The sequence below is a fragment of the Camelus bactrianus genome, chromosome 11 (assembly GCF_048773025.1).
Source record: "Camelus bactrianus isolate YW-2024 breed Bactrian camel chromosome 11, ASM4877302v1, whole genome shotgun sequence".
Taxonomy (NCBI): domain Eukaryota; kingdom Metazoa; phylum Chordata; class Mammalia; order Artiodactyla; family Camelidae; genus Camelus; species Camelus bactrianus.
In genome coordinates this window covers 81,584,970-81,598,221 of record NC_133549.1, presented here as the reverse complement: position 1 = coordinate 81,598,221, position 13,252 = coordinate 81,584,970, and positions in this window count along the sequence as shown.

Genomic DNA, 13,252 nt, shown 5'->3' with positions numbered 1-13,252 from the left:
GAGAAAGAATTCTCAACAGAGACAGAGGGGAAAAGTGGAAGGCTGATTTATTGCTCCAAAGAGGAAAAGGAAAGAAAGGGCTCGAGTGGGGGGCTGCCAGCATAGGCAGCCGGATGAGAGGCTCCATCCCCTGATCGGGCCAGGCGGGTTTTATTGGAAGGTTTCGCCATCATATCTTCATTCCAGTGGTGCCAATCACCTTCTGTTATGCGCTCTTTCCTTGGTTCAGCCCTAAAACAGAAACTTCAACAGGAAAAAGAACAACAACAACAAAAAGAGATACTGGAGTATGTGCTTGGGATCAATGCAGGAGCTGTAGGACATAAAACGTCCTGTTGTATGGCTGTGTCCTTGGAATCAAGGAGCCAGCTGAGGGGTAAGAGAAACGTCCTGTTTTTCAATAGCCTGACACTTTTCTTTTCCTTGTTGTTAATCAGCCTGGGTCAGTAAGTCTGTCTAATCACCTCTCTCAGAGTGAGTGAGTTGACAGCATCACAAAGCAAAGAGGTTGGGTCACGGGGACCCAGAGGAAAGGCCCCCAGACCAGGTGACAGCTCTAATTTTTTTATGCATGTACTTTAATTTGCATGTTGTTGGCTGGCATTCCTGGCATCTGCCAATCAGTCAGCAAGAAAATGCTGAATAACTACTGTAAGCCTAGGTTCCCCCCTGGGCACCAGTACCAAGGAGGCTAGGGTCCTCAGGGAGCTGCAACTCTGCCCCTAAGGGAAAGCTAAAGGCACACACATCGTGGTGAGTGCAGAGAGGATGCTGCCCACACAGAGTGGGAAACAGGGTCTGAGCTCACAGGGGGGACTTGAGCTTTGTAGAGATGGAGAGGAGGGACAGGGTCTGGGGGTGATGCAAGGGTGCAGTCCCAAAGGTGGGGCCTCAGGAACTCAGTGACAAGTTACTGAGCATCCCATACATGTGTGGTCCTGGATGGACCTACCACTCTCCCATAGACCCTCTTGACCCAAAAAAAAAAAAAAAAAAAGAAAGAAAGAAAGAAAAGAAACCCGTATCTGATCCTGCTGTCTCTCCAGGCCACACTCCCTCCATCTACCCCTACAGCTTCACCCCAGCTCCCACCCAGCTGGGTGTACTACCCACCTTCTTGTGGATGAAACCCTGAGTCTGTCTCTCCCACTCAGTGCGGGACTACATCCCATTCACCTCAGCAGCTGTGGTGCTTGTTTGGGTCTGGCATAGAGTAAGTTCTCATACACCCTGGGTGACTGAAAGTGGCCCAGAGCGGGCTCCCAGTCTGACGCAGTGAGGCACATCCCCAGTCCACCACGACGCAGGGCTCAGCCAAATCAGCCCGTCAACACAGGCCACAAGGGAATGCCGTGTGAGCCCTCTGTAGGAAAAGATAAGTTCTTAGGAGGCTCCAGGAAGGCTTCCTGTAGGAAGGAGCATGTGATGTGTTCCCTGAAGGATCTAAGGGTTGATACCTGAGAGTGGGTAGGAGGGTAGAAATCTAGGCAAAGAGAACAGTTCTGAGAAAGGCTTGGTGATGAGAAACTCTGTGACTAAATCAGGGCGAGGTGTGCTTCCCCAGCAGGTAGGAAGAGAGGGTTCATGCTGCCATGATACCCAACACAGTGGCTGAGGTGGATGATAGAGGCCAAGCACAGCCTGGTACACAGCCTAGGGGGCGGGAAAGCCAGTCAGCCAGCATCCCTTGGGAGGGCTCCCATGAGCACCAGGCATGATGGGCAGGGGCTGCCACGGCAGGAGAAGTTCTGGAGGGCATGGCCACATGGGGGAGGTTGACCAGCCCTGGAGGAGCTGCACCTTGTCTTAGTTGGATTCCCCTGAAGCAGATTCAGAGGCTAGGATCCACACACGCGAATCACTAAGGATGTGCTCCAGGGAGACCTAGCAGTTGGAGGGGAGCTGGGGCCAACAATCCTGTCTCCCTCACAGACTGGGATGTAAAATCCCCAAGGCACTTTCTACTCTTAGGTAGTAAAGCAGCCCCAGTCGCCCAAAACTCCCCCGAGGAAGAGCTCCAGACCCTGAGGGTTGAAAATACACTAGGGTGAGGGTGGAGGTGAGGATGGAGGTAAGGGGCAGGCAGGGAAAATGGGAAGAAGAGAGCTGAGGGACCAAACACCACAATTATCTGAAGAGAGGCTATATCCGTGTGGGGTCTGTCAGCAGCAATAAACAGAAAACCCAACCACAGCGGCTTAAACAACCCAGGTACTGATTATTTTACATAACAAGAAGTCTGAGGATTGTGGGTCCTAGGTTGGCTCAAAGACTCAGATTCTCTCCATCTTTTTCACCTGACTACTACTTAACAACTTAATCCTTAAACTTGTTGCCTCATGATCATAAAGCAGCTGCCGTAGTCCCAGACATCACATGCAGATATGACAAGGCTCAGCAAAAGCGGGAATTGGAACATTCACCCTTTTGAGAGCATTCCGAGTAAACTTCTCTTCATGTTTCAAGGGCCAGGGTTATAGTCCTGCCCAGGGGTAAACCAACCGCTAAACACAAAAGTGGAATTACCATAATTATTAAGTCTGGAGTCAGCTCTTGAGGCTTGGAGGGGCCCAGCATCCCCTACACTCAAGGAAGTCTGAGTTCCCTATTCTCGCAAAAAAAAGAAAAAAAAAAAACTGTTGCTCAATTAACAAGCAAGGAGAGGTCAAGCAATTTACCATCTGCTGCACACCAGCTGCCTATATGTCCAGCTTATGGGGCGACCACCTTGCTTCTGTGTATCCACACATGGTTATTAAGCACACATTCAACCCTGTCACTCCAACTCTGGACCCCGTGTCAGCCCTTCCCCCCACGACCAACCATCCATGGTTCCTTCTCAACTGCCAATCACACAGGAATGTTGAGCACATGGGCAGCAGTCACCCAACCCTTTCACAGGAGCCCATAAAGAAAGAGGGGGCAGAAGGGTTTTCTGGTAGATTTCTCTTGAGCAGCACAAAGGGCTTCTGAAGGACGTCCATCCGAGGATGGACTGGGAGCAGGCAGTGCCATGTTCCCCAGTCCCTTCCTCAGCTGGGCTTCCCAAGTCACAGGACTAGACAGGCTCACTGGCTCCCCATGGTCCCATAGGACCCTGAGACCAGAAACATGGAGGGTCAGTGTGTTCTCTGTGTCTTAGGCTCTCTTCACAGAGAGCAGAGGTTGCCCTAAGCACAGAGTGAGGGTACCACTCGGCCCTCCAGGGGGCTACCATCCCTAATGCTTCTGGGTAGTAATTAAGCCAAGGTGATGCTTCCCAGGGAGCTGTCTCCCCACAAGAAAGTGTAGAGTCACCAAGTGGTGAAAGGCGGTCTCATGGATGGTGAGCAGGGGAGGTCCCGGAGTGGGGTTTGGCCAATGCAGGCTCCCTGTTCTAGGCCTCCCCAAGAGTTCATCCTCAGGCCCAGTGGAAGGAGCTGGGAAAGGGGATCCCAGCTTTCCTTAGGTGTGCACTGGGGCCTGGGGCTCTGGACTCCCCAGTGAGGCCCCCCAATCCTCCTCTACATGCTCACTGGCTCCAGAAGTCTGCTGGCAGCTTAGAGCAAGAGATAAAAAGCAAACCCTCTTTCCAGCATTTTGAGACTTGCAATGGTTCAGTGGGCCTGGGTGGCCAGCTCGTTGGGCTTACAGGGCTACCAGGGCTTGAGGCAACCTCCCTCACCCAGCTCAGATGCCCAGTTCTTCAGGAAACCGTCATTAAAAAAAAAAAAAAAAAAAAAAAAAATTCTGCTTTGTGACTTGTCACTTGACCTTGAACTTACGGCACTATAAAGAAAGGCAGGGAGTTCAAGGTGAGAGACCTGTATTGAAGATTTCCTCCACAGCCCCCGTCATTCACTCCAGCATCTGCTCCCAGATCTCCTGGAATCCCACATCCCACAGTGGTGTTCGAGGTAAGGAAAATTAGATAACAGATAACCGATAAGAAGATTAAGGCCAGAAAAGAAAGGCAATTAAGTCTTATACCTAAGTCACTGGCTTATCCATTCAAACCAGATGACTTCAAAGTTATAATTTACCAGGATATGGTTACGTAGCCAAAAGCACAGCACTTTTCTTCAGGGTCTATCATCCTCCCTCTGATGTGGATCCTGCAAAAAAAGGCCAAGATCTGCACAGACAAGAAGCTTCAGTCAAGGGGGAGAAGGCGGATCCTGGTGGTCCCACATGTTCTCCTGCCTCACTCGTAGCACCCTCCAAGAACAGACGGGAGACGAACAGGGCCACTTGCAGCCATCTGCCCAGGTTGGGAAGGGGGACCCAGAAACCCTGCCGTCGGGGCCTTGGGGTACAGAACAAAGGAAGAAGCTGCCTAGCTCTCCACCCACGGGGCCAGAATTCTCCCAGGAGGCCTGCAGGAAGGAAGAGGGAGAGAGAGACAGACCCCCCAGGGCTACAGCTGCGGCCACAATGGGGGCATTGAAGTTGATATGGGCAGAAGATCCTAGGGGCAGAGAAGGAGGGAGGGGCCACCAGGAGAGCACCACACCAGAGGGTCCGATGTCCAAGGGGCTGCACTCTAGGGGAAGGGGCCTCCTGACCTTTAAGTCTGCCCCCAGTGCCATGAAGGAGGCCAGGCTGGAATGCAAACAGCCCCCCTGGGCTTTGACTCAGTCCTGCATCTCATTATCTGCCCTGCCCCCAGACCCATCAAACGCCCCTTGTTCTCAGATTCCCACCTCCCCCCAAGCCCTGCTGCCTTTCCCATCCTTGGCTGAACCATGTGCTGTAGGCACAGTGACAGTGGGAGAGGGACTGAATGGAGACCTCCACTCCCGGTGCCCCTCCTCTACAATCCATCCCTCCCCAGGCCCCTTCATCATTAGAGCCCCAGTTTGTCAACACCCCTGGGGGCTGGAAACAGGGTTCTTCTCCTTCTCTCCCTGGAGCAAGCCAGTAGCCCGAGAGGAGGTTCCTGGTCCACAGACAGGCATTATTGTGAGGCCACCATGGAGTTCCCATGAGTTCACATCAGGCTCTGCATCTAATTTGCTGTGTGCCTCAGGCAGGTCCTCTCCCCCTAGAACATGCAGGTCTCTCTCTCTCGTACCCCAAGGAGGCTGGAATGGGTAATCCCAGGACCAGGATTCACTTATTTCAGTTGATTACTAGCAGTTGGTTGAACAGATGCTCTGGCAGGAGCGGGTTTGTGTTTTTAACCTCCTGAGCATCCCTAAGATTCATCCACTTCTATCTTCACCCTCACTACCTTCATCCCAGATGTCACATCCTCCTCCCTGCCTGGACCACTGTAATATTCTCCAAGCTTCCCATTCTGACCCCCTCCAATTCATTCACTTAAAAAGAAAAAAAAAAAAACAAAACAGCAAACCTGATTATATCACTCATCCTCATAAATGTCCCTTTTAAAATTTCCCGTTATTTTTTTTTTAAATTTTTATTGAAGTGTAGTTGATTTACAATGTTAGTTTCAGGTGTACAACAAAGTGATTCAGTTATATATAAACATACATATACCTATTTTTTTCAGATTCTCTTCCATTATATGTTTTTACAAGAAATTGAATATAGTTCCCTGTGCCATACAGTAGGTCCTTGTTTATCTATTTTATATATAGCAATGTGTGTCTGTTAATCTCCAACCCCTAATTTATCCCTCCCTACCCTTTCCCTTTAAATTTCTCATTATCTTTAAGCTAAAGACCTGAAACCTTCCCAGGGCCCAGATGGCCCTACATGGCCTAGTACTACCGCTTAGGTTTCTATTACCTTCTTCACTTTCCTTCTTCCCTTCAGACAATAAAGTTCCCAAGGTCAGGAGCCATGCCTGATTTTGCTCTTTAAACTATTTCCAACTTGTGACTTCATCTTCAACCAATACTATTAAATGAATGAATGAGTATTAGCTCAAAGGAGGCGACTCTCTCTCTCTGGACAGTCCCCTTACCCACGGCATGCCCTGACAGTCTGATGCCCAAAGTTCCCTCAAAAGCTGAATTAGATCCCTCCCAGGTCCCTTCCAATTTTACACCGTCTTTGTTTCAAGAGATCTGACGTATGTTTACAAGACATACAAAACCCACTAAATGTGTGGGATTCAGCCACAGCCCCGCTGAATCAGTCCTTGTCACGATCTGCCCAGAACCAGGAGCCTCCTGAGAAACTCTGGAGTTATCTCTCTTCCAACCTTGAGATAACTGTCTTCCAGGGGCACACAGGTCCTCCAGGAAAGACTCTCAGAGAGGTTTCTCGGGAGAGGGTGTAGCTCAGTGATAGAGTGCATACTTAGCATACACGAGGTCCTGGTTTCAATCCCCAGTACCTCCATTAAATAAATAAATAAATATAATTACCTCCCCACTAAACAAATACATTTTTTTAATTAAATAAAATTTTTTTTAATTTTTCAATCCAGGAAGACAGTCAGCAGCACAGATGTGCTGGAGGGCTCAGTAGTTAATTGCCCCACCTCTGTAGGGTTGGTGTCTGCCAGAGGCTTCCTGCCCTGACCCTGCGCAGGGGTCATAGGCATCACCAGGCTGTCACAGTTCTTTCCTGGCCCTGGGGGAGAGAAGTTCTGTGGCTGAAATGTCAGGGCTATTATCAGATTGGCCAAGGCCATGGGGGTTCTGCCAGCACCAGCTCTGGGCTGGGGAGACGGACTAAGACTGACGATTCAAAGTCAGAGTCAGAAGATCCCACTGGTGAAGGGAAGGGGAGAAGGGTGGGGTCTGGAGGGGCACGGATGCGTTTCCCGAGCTCTTCATACATGGGAGAACGGACCTTTATAAAAAAGAATTCTCGACCTGGTCCTTGGTAAACATTCACTCAAATAATAAATCCACGAGCCAGCAGATCCGGTCTCATCTGGAAGCGAAGCGTGTGGTCTCGGGCAACCATTTTTCCCCTCTGAGATCCATTTCCCTCCTCAGACAGATGGGCAATGCTTCCCTTCCCCAGGGTTGCTGCAGAGATTAAGTGAGCCTCACACAGGGCTTGCGTACAAGGTTACTAAGACGTCTCCGTTCTCCTCCATCCCCGTCCTTTCTGGACACCGTTTACCCCTTTACAAACAGGGCCACCAGACGAGATGCTCTGCTGGACCCTTTTCATCCTGCTGTTCACATGTCTGTAAGAAAGAGCCCGTGTCTGGTCAGGACCGCTTGTGGAAAGGGAGCCTGACATCGGTCCTTGTGGACACAGAAGAGTCTTTATTCCGGCAGACCGTTGATCCCTCGCTCTGACTAAGCCCATGGGTGCATGGGGAAGGGGAGGAGGGGCTGATAAAAAGAAAGGTCTTAAGGAATGCTGGGGACGGAAGAGAAGCCAAGCGTCTGGATTGTGTGACCCCAGGCTGCCGCGCTAGAATGACTCTCAAAACATTCTCCTTCATCAGGAAGTTGGAATGTGACTCACACTCCGCGCTCTCCCCGAGGAGTTTCTTTGGCGGGCAGGACTGCAGATTGTTCAGCTAATTAGCCAGCACGCTGGACTCAGCCTCAGTCCAGGGCAGGCCTCCCGCGCAGGGCGCCCCCAGGACTGATCGGCGGGGGCTGCTGCCCCCTGTAGTCAGGAGAGCGAACTGCGCGAGGGCAAGTGCCCAGGGTAAGGAAGGGAGGCGCCCAGTCTCTTAGCTGCAGCCAGGGGATGAATGGAGAATAAAAGGGCAAGTGACCCAGCGTTGTTCAGTTGACAAAGAACCTTCCACTGACCATGGCTGGGTTCTTAAAACAATCCTGTGAGTCCAGCGGAGCAAGACAGCACTATCATTGCTTTACATACAGAGACACTGAGGCTCAAACAGTGCGTGCAGTTTTCAAGGCTGCAGAGGGGGAGTGGGGAGGAAGCCAGGCAAGCAGGCTTTTCCCCGGGGTGCTACCGCCACTCCACCACATTGTCCGCTGGGGATATTATTAACTGCGCACTAGACATTATGGGTAGATTGTGCGGATTCTTCGTGAGGTTTTTCCAAAGCTATCATCGGTCTAAGTTGGCTTATAAACAACCTGGAAACAATGGGGAGGGCCAGATGACCTGTAGGGTGAAGATAATTGCACTGAGCTCACACCATTATCTGTGGGGAGACTATAGCAAACCCACTTCCCAAAGGGGTTGGCCAGCCAGCTAACAGACATGGGCATCTGTGATCTAAAAAGAGGAGTAGGATGATGGACAGAAATGTTTATTTTTGTGTATTTATTTCCCACCATTTCTTGTGTACCACCTTCCTCCAGTCTGCCTTCCTGGAAGGAGAATCAGGAGCAATGTAACAGGAACATAAGGGAATAAAATATTTCATATTCAGCTTTTAAAACTCCTAAACTAGGTCTCAAAACTCACATATTAGACAGTAGGGAGATAAGGCAAAGCTGTTGATTTGCAAGAGCCAAGTTGTGGTAAGAAAATGTGAGACTCTTAAGGGAACCCCTCGCCCCCTGCCCCACCGGAAGCAGGGATAACATTCTTCCCATAACAACAGATTAGACAGAAAAAAAGTGGTGGGCCTTGATCTGGGGAGAACAGATGACCATCAGCACTTGGACTAGGACTAGGAAGGAGTCCAGGCCTGGGGGACCAAAAAGAGAGAATGCCACAAAAGGTCAGGATTGAAAGACCCTTCCATTCAGCACCAGGGAGCCACTGAGTGGATGGACAGACGGTCACCCTGGGAGTGGCCTGCACGTCACCTGTGTTGAAAAGCTAAGTGAGTTCTTGCTTCCATTGTTGAGAAGAGAGGTCCACCCAAGGGCAGCTCTCCCCATGCCACACGTGGAAGTGCATGCAGAAGGGATTCCCGCCAACACATGAGGGCCTCTGCAGCAACCTACCCAGACGGTTCCATCTACCAAGCACCTTTTCCAACTCTCATAAGTTCCCTGGGACAAAGGCTGCCATCCCTGACACCCAGAGGGCCAGAGGTGGGGTGCCATGGACAGCCCCCAGAACCCTGAACTTTGTGGGACTGAACAGCTGTGACCCCCTTCCCTGCCACTTTACAATATTATCCACTTTATAATAACATTCTATCCATTCCACAACAGACTGGAAGTCACAATGGTTAGGTCCCAGTTTGCTCGTCTGTAAAATGAAATTCAGTGATTAGATGATGTCATGTTCAGCTTGCACTGTCCAGTACCTGCCACACCGACAGTCCAAGGAAAGAGCCCTGTCTGTAGCTATTCCAGGGGTCAGAAGCCTCGTTCAGACCACAGGAACTCAAATCCTAGTCCCAGGGATTGACTAGACTTCAGGTAACAGGGGGAAACACAGAGGTCTGACCAGAGAAGGCTTGCACACCTCTCTGAGCTGTCCCTTCCCGGTGGCTGGAATGGAGAGGTGGTGGTAGGCTGCCCTGTGTTCCCTTTGTTTGCATTGTCTCAGGTGCCCTGGGCAGCATTCTGAAATAAAGTATAAATTCCAGCCAAATAGGTATTTCCTCAAACAAGAGCCCTGAGAATAAAAGACTGCAGAAGGCATGAACCACTCTTAACTGGGATAAAACTATCAAAGTGCCTGTACATACACTGGACTGGGTTATCCCTGGAAAAGGAAACATTAAAAGGAGTACTAGAACAAACCTAGAGCCAGCATAGTACTCAACAGTGAAAAACTCAAAAGCTTCCCACTAAAATCTGGGACAAGACAAGGCTGCCCACTATCACCACTCCTATTCAACATGTCTTTAAAGTCCTAGCCACAGCAATCAGGCAAGAAAGAGAAATAAAAGGGATCCAAATTGGAAAAGAACAGGTAAAAGTGTCACTATATGCCAATGACATGTTACTATATATAGAAAACCCTAAAAGGTACACACAAAAACTACTAGAACTGATTGAAGAATTCAGCAAGGTAGCAGGTGACAAGATGAACATTCAAAAATCAGTTGCATTTCTTTACACCAACGATGAATCAACAGAAAAAGAAAGTAAAGAAACAATCCCCTTTAAAATAGCACCCAAATTAATAAAATACCTAGGAATAAATCTAACCAAGGAGGTGAAAGAATTATACACAGAAAACTATAAACCACTGATGAAGGAAATTAAAGAAAACTTAAAAAAATGGAAAGATATTCCATGCTCCTGGATTGGAAGAATCAATATTGTTAAAATGGTCACCTGCCCAATGCAATCTACAGGTTTAATGCAATCCCTATCAAATTACCCAGGACATATTTCACAGAACTAGAACAAATCATAGTAAAATTTACATGGAACCACAAAAGACCTCGAATTGCCAACGCATTACTGAAGAAAGAGAAAGAGGCTGGAGGAATAACTCTCCCAGACTTCAGACAATACTATAGAGCATGGTATTGGTACAAAACAGACATATACACTAATGGAACAGAATAGAGAGCCCAGAAATGAACCCACAAACTTTTGGTCAACTAATCTTCGACAAAGAAGGCAAGAATTTACAATGGAATAAAGACAGTCTCTTCAGCAAATGGTGTTGGGAAAACTAGACAGCAGCATGTAAAGCAATGAAGCTAGAACACTCCCTTACACCATATACAAGAATAAACTCAAAATGGATCAAAGACTTAAACATAAGACAAGATACAATAAACCTCCTAGAAGAAAACATAGGCAAAACATGATCTCACATACATCTCAAAAATGTTCTCCTAGGGCAGTCTACCCAAGCAATAGAAATAAAAGCAAGAATAAACAAATGGGACCTAATTAAACTTACAAGCTTCTACACAGCAAAGGAAACCATAAATAAAACAAAATGACAACCTACGGAATGGGAGAAAATTTTTGCAAGTGAAACCGACAAAGGCTTGATCTCCAGAATATACAAGCAGCTCATATGACTTAATAAGAAAAAAACAAACAACCCTAATGCAAAAATGGGCAAAAGACCTAAACAAGCAACTCTCCAAGGAAGAAATACAAATGATCAATAGGCACATGAAAAAATGCTCAATGTCACTAATTATCAGAGAAATGCAAATCAAAACTACAATGAGGTACCACCTCACACCAGTCAGAATGGCCAGCATTCAAAAGTGCACAAATGACAAATGCTGGAGAGGCAGTGGAGAAAAGGGAACCTTCCTACACTGCTGGTGGGAATGCAGTTTGGTGCAGCCACTGTGGAAAACAGTATGGAGATTCCTCAAAAGACTAGGAATAGACTTACCGTATGACCCAGGAATCCCGCTCCTGGGCATATATCCAGAAGGAATCCTACTTCAGAATGACACCTGCACCCCAATGTTCATAGCAGCACTATTTACAATAGCCAAGACATGGAAACAGCCTAAATGTCCATCAACAGATGACTGGATAAAGAAGTAGTGGTATATTTATACAATGGAATACTATTCAGCCATAAAAACTGACAACATAATGCCATTTGCAGCAACATGGATGTTCCTGGAGAATGTCATTCTAAGTGAAGTAAGCCAGAAAGAGAAAGAAAAATACCACATGAGATCACTCATATGTGGATTCAAAAAAAAAAAAACATAAATACAAAACAGAAACAGACTCATAGACATAGAATACAAACTTGTGGTTGCCAATGGGAAGGGGTGTGGGAAGGGACAGACCGGGATTTCAAAATGTAGAATAGATAAACAAGATTATACTGTATAGCACGGGGAAATATATACAAGATCTCGTGGTAGCTCACAGTGAAAAGAAATGTGACAATAAATATATATATGTTCATATATAACTGAAAAATTGTGCTCTACACTGGAATTTGACACAACATTGCAAAATGACTATTACTCAATAAAAAATGTTAAAAAATTAAATTAAAAAAAAGAAGTACTAGAACTGGGGAGTCCAGGGCAGGTGACATTGAGGAGCTTTCCCCCAACTTGCCCTGGCAGCCCCTGTGTGATTGGGTATGTGTCACCCCAACCTATTTTTCCCTTCCCAACTGTGGGACCCCTGCTGGGTCAAGACAGGCTGACCAGGGCTGGAGCCTAGGATGGAAGGAAAGAAGAAAAGCAGGTGTTCATCTTGATGGCTGATCCCATGTCTGAGCAGGCAGACCCGCAGAGAGATGGTGAGATGCTGAGGGGACTGGAGAACGGGATGTCCAAAAGAAGAGCCTGCTGGTCACACTGGGTCCCTCTTCTACAGCCTTGGGGTGACTGTCACCTCCATAAGGAGAGGAACACCCTACATTATAGGGGTTTACATCTATAGGGCATGCACAGGGCGTGCACCCCTTATCAGGCTTCTCACGGTGCCCTGGAAGAGGACCAAGCACTGCTGGGCGCTGGGTGGAAAATGGAAAGAGAATGAAGTGAGCAGGCGTCTGTGTCCTGCCAAGGATGCCAAGTCTGCTTAATGTTCACACATGCTCCTCCACTAACCCTCAGCACGCCCCTGAGACGCAGGTTTTTCAGATAAGCAAACAAAGGCTTGGAGCCAGTTCTAACACACGGGCAATTCAGGAAGACACCTCTGAGCTCATTAAGAGGAAAAGCTGTTGAGATGAGATTCTGTGATTCCATTTGTTGTCTCTGACGCTGTGTATGTGTGTGTGTGCAAGCACATGCGTGTGTCTGCCTGATTACTAAATGCCAGTAAAATCACGAAACACAGAGGCTTTATTTCTCAACTTATTCCCTCAGGGAATGTTGCCTCCATTAAAACGTTAAAGAACAAATGAAGCAGCAGAAAGAACTGGTTTTGGCAGGAGGGTAACCAGTGTGTTCACATTTTTAACTTCCAGCCTTTGACACAGTTGGCAGTTGCCTTTCCTGAGTTTGCACACGCACGCGCACAAACGCTCACACACACCCACACCCAGTGCTCAGGGCACTGTTCTAGGCTACATCTGGCCCTGTCTTAGGCACATTCTTTCCTACAGAACATACTTGCCCTCTCTCCAGGCCAGTTATCTTTTACGATTAAGGAATGCTTTGAAAGCCCTCAGAATCTGCAGATGGACCTTTAAAGAGCGCTGCCCTCAGGATGAGCTTCAGAGCACCTGGATAAAAAAGTTCACAGAGGCATCTGCGGAGAAGCATGGCGCCGGACGCATCCTCTAGAGCCAGGTCCCAGGGGCCCCAGCCGTCCAGCTCCCCAGCTCTGTGACCTGAGGCAGGTGCATTACTGTCTCTGAACCTGTTTCCTTGTTTTTAGCCAGAGGGAATACTAACAGCACCTGCTTCCTAGAGTTAGTGTAGGGATTAAATACAACAGAACAGGATTTAGAACAGCATCCTTCCCATAGTAAGGCAGGCACTCCAGACCTTCCTCCTGAAGGCTAGGACCCCCAGGCCCTGCAAGCCAGCGGTGGGTTTAGGTCTTCC